At 37.1% G+C, this 4,296-nt stretch overlaps 1 pseudogene; it reads right to left on the reverse strand.

The window, feature by feature from the left end:
* Positions 1-912: 912 nt before the first annotated feature.
* LOC114609286 lies at positions 913-1,348 on the reverse strand (annotated as a pseudogene).
* Between the last annotated feature and the right edge of the window lie 2,948 nt (positions 1,349-4,296).

A 4,296-nucleotide genomic window follows, 5' to 3' on the forward strand; every position in this document is an offset into this window, starting at 1 on the left:
ACTTCTCTTAAGTATGAAATTGGTCAGTTTTTTTTATAGAATTAAGAACCATATAAATTTCCTTTATGTGACCTGGCTATCTAGTTGTCTCAGTACCATTTATCAGTTAAACCAGAGTGCCCAATGCCACATTTATTATACAGTAAATTATTTTATGTATCTGCCTTTATAGCTTTTATTATTTCTTTATTGATTTATCTATATCATATTCCAGGACAATGGCATTGTAGCTATTGTAGATTTATAATAGATTTAATACCTGTTCCATATAGTAACCTCTGGTTATTGTAATTTTCAACATTTTCTGCTTGTCATTCTTTCAAAACTTTTAAAATCAGAGTATGTAGATTTTTACAAAGTGTCTATCTGCACATATACATTTCTATACTTTAAGTTTTTCTCATAAGGAAGATAACTATTGATAAAATTTAGACCTATAATGCTAAATTGGTACAGACAATAACTGCAAAAAAAAATGCCATGTATAATAACAGAAAGAGCACCCAATGACTTTTCCTGCCAAATTTTCTAGGACTTTGGTTCAATGAAAATAATTTTCTTAAAAATAATTATAAAACATAAAATTTGAAAATGGCTTAATACCACTTTAAGAAAAATTGACCAAGATGTTTGACTAGTTATATAGATATAGTTCTATGAAACCATTTTAATAACAAAACTGGATTGTTAGTATAATACTTGTTAAAATAGTATATACTCCTTGAAGTAAATGTAACAGGGAGAATTTGTTAAGTGATGTTGTTTTAATCTCTCCCACTGAGAATAATACACATTGGTGAATGTTTGAAGTCTCAACTCAATATTATTTTGTGGTCAATTATTTAGTTTTGATATCCATTATTGGTTTATAAAGCATTTTTTAGTTCCCTCTTTTTATTAACTGATACACAACTACTTGTCTTCTTGTTTGTTGAAGCAGTCAGACAACACTTGCCACAGTAATGCCTGTCAAAGTGGCTACCCATGAAAACTCCAGCGCCACATTCATCAGAAGAAAGTCTTCTGATTCATCCACCTTATAGTGGTCCCTGTTCATCCGCCTTATAGTATTTCAGCACAGCCAACTTAACCGTCTTCCTCTTATGCTGATTCTTCTTGGGAGTATGTAAGACTTTTTCTTCCTTTTCTAAGCACCACCATAAAGTCTCAACACAAGGTGAAGGATAGACTCTTTTTGAATGTTGTAGTCTTTCAGTTGCTTACCACAAAGATCAGGAGAAATTCCTTCCTTATCCTGGATCTTGGCCTTAGCATTTTCTAATGTGTCTGAGGTTTCAACCTCCTGTGTGAGTGTTTTCCTCATAAGGGTCTTCACAAAACTCTGCATTGTTGCAGCTGCTCCACCCATGATGGTGGATCAGAAAGGAAGAGCCGAGCCTGTAAGACATTTTCTAACAGTTTTGTTTTAAGTAAATATAACAAAATAATCATTGTAATTACCAATGACTTTTAAGAGATTTTATAATTATAATGATTTTTTGATACTAGAAATTCAACCTTGTACATGTTGAGCATGTCTTCTACTGCTGCGCTATACCCCTAGCCCTACTTTTCATTTGGAGATAAGTGTATTGGTTAGAGTTCTCTAGAGAATAACAAAACTTATGGAATAAATCTCTGTCTATAAAGTGGATTTATTGGAACAACATACAGCCTGCAATTCAACTAATCCACCAATGGCTAGCTTGAAATGGAAGTCCAAGAATCCAGTAGTTGTTCAGTCCACAAGGTTTGATGTCTCACCTGGTCTTTAGTAGATTTAGGAATCCTGAAGAAGAGGCTTCAATGCCAGTGAAAGAATGGCTGTGTTACCAAGGTGACAGCAAGCAAGCAAAGAACAAAACCTTCATTCTTCTGTGTCCTTATTAAAATTAAAAGTGTGTTTTCCAGCCTCAAGGTCTGAATCAAAGGTGTGTGTATTCTTACCTCAAATATCTGTACTAGCAGTAAATTCACTCACTTAAAACCAAACAAGCAATCATTGCAGATGTGTCCTCCATTTCTAGATTGTACCTCATTCCAGGTGTAGTAAAGTTGACAACCAAGAATACCCATCACAGAGACAACAGTCTCACAAAGTATAAGAAAAATGTCCCAAAGATAGAATGCCTTTGAATTCTGCTTCAACTTTTTTCAGAACACTAGTCTAGTCTTAGATTTTTTTTCAGTCACTGAGCCTGAAAGAGGTAACTGAAACTGTCTTGAGAATTATGTAATATCATGATACAAAACTCTACTCAGCCACTCAGAAGACCCAGCCTACATGTTTACTGATTAGATGATGAACCAATGAAGTAATAAATAAAATTTCAATTTATATCAGCTAGGCCCAAGTTTTCAGCCCTGGTCCGGGCTCCTTATTTACCTTTTCATTTGCCATAAGCAGTATATAACGATAAAGTAAAACCAGTCTAGCTGCCTGGTTCTGTCTTCCTATAAAGATTCTGGGTGAAGAAAAATTAACTTGTGGCTTCTGGTGCAAAAGTCACAGACAAAATGGTGCTTTGGGAGTTCATCAAGATCACCAGATGCTGTGATACTCTGCCCTAATGCTTGGCATGGGCTACACAGGCCAGTGCTACAGTTACCTAAAACCCAGTCAGAGGAGGAGATGAGAGTAGGAAATGAAGGAAAAAAAGAGACTGGATGAGTTATCACAATTGAGAGAAAATCAACAGAAGCCTGGAAGCATGGTAGAGGGAGGCACCAGGGAGCCTCACCCCAGCCCTAAGGATGAATAAAGCTTTGCAGCTATGTAAAGAAAAAAAGAAAATGAGGGAAAAATTAACTTGTTATCGCAGTTATCAATCCCTGGCACTTCCATAATGGACAAAATTTCCTGATCAGCTGAGCTAAGTTAGGTAGAAGAGTAAGTAATTCTGAGTGGTAATCAGAGATCAGTCAGTCTAAAGCTCAGATCAATTGCTTTCAGACTGATGCTGAACTTCACAACAGTGATTGTCTCAGTAAAGGTTGTGAAATAGTAGTACTGCATTTTTAAAATATTTTTTTATAAAACCTTCATTCAGGGGTTCTTGGGATAAGAGTTAAAAATCACAGAATTTTAGGAATATGTCATGATTTTTTTTCTGTGCTAATGTATTAACTGTGTCTGGTTGTACATCGAAAAAAAACTACAGGAAACTATTATACTTTGTGATGAATTTCTGGCTGAGATTGATAACTTTCCATTTTTAGCCAGCAAATGTTATCTTAACCTAAGCCACAAGACAATACAGTGCCCATCTCTGAGCCAAAGGAGAGTAAGACCAACCCTACACTATAACATAGAGTGTGAGGATTAGTGCAGAGACAAGGCTAAGTTCCAGTAGGAATAGTTCAAGGTGGACCGTGCACAGCCCACCTGTTCTCAGCACAGCTGCCTACTGTCATGAGCAGCATGTGAGCCAGTGGAACCAAGTAGTGGAGCGAGGAACCTGAGCCAGATATATCTGGGCTCCAAATCCTAGCTCCTCACATACTGCCTGCCTTTAGGTAAGTCAAATCACCCAAGACTCTGTTTCCTTGTGCACAAATAGTAAACGCTCTATCTAGTATCATGAAGGACTATAATTAGTATTCACAGCAGCCTTGGAGATATAACTGGCCCATGTATGGCACTGGAAAATAAACCAAGGCAGACTACTGCTTAGTTTGGAAGGTCTCAACATCTTGAATATGTAAGTTAATATATAATAAAATTATATGATATATAATAAATATTACATATACAATTAAATAACAGTCAGGAAAATCCCAGGAAAGAGGAGATAGGAGTTAGGCTGTTAGGGGAGGGGACAATCCGAGTTGATCGGATTTCCACGGTTGCTAGCCTAGTATCCAAATCATGTTAGTACACAGCACAGAAATGGAGCTTGAATCACAGTCTCCAACGTGGGTGGTTCCAAGGGCTTTCATCTCTTGAAATTAAATGTAGAGTGGTGCCTACATAAACAGGACATTTCGTGGTGTCATAGCTGACACACAGCCCTGGGCAGAAGTGTAAACTGATGCCCCTTACAAAACGAAGAAGCCTTGAACATAAAGCTAAGAGCTGTTTCATAAAATATATTTCATATTTCTTGAGGAAACATATTCAGGATGACCCATGAGCTTCAGTATTCATAAAGAACCCTCAGACTCCTCAGAGTTCCATAGTGGGACGTGGGGCATATGGCTCCGGTTCTACCCGTCTCCCTTCAGCTCTGCCAGGATTAGCAATGGGATTTATGTGAGCATGTGCTCAAACCTAGTCCAAGACATTGACGTGCCATT

This window comes from Grammomys surdaster, unplaced genomic scaffold (genome assembly GCF_004785775.1).
Source record: "Grammomys surdaster isolate TR1022 unplaced genomic scaffold, NIH_TR_1.0 125951, whole genome shotgun sequence".
Taxonomy (NCBI): domain Eukaryota; kingdom Metazoa; phylum Chordata; class Mammalia; order Rodentia; family Muridae; genus Grammomys; species Grammomys surdaster.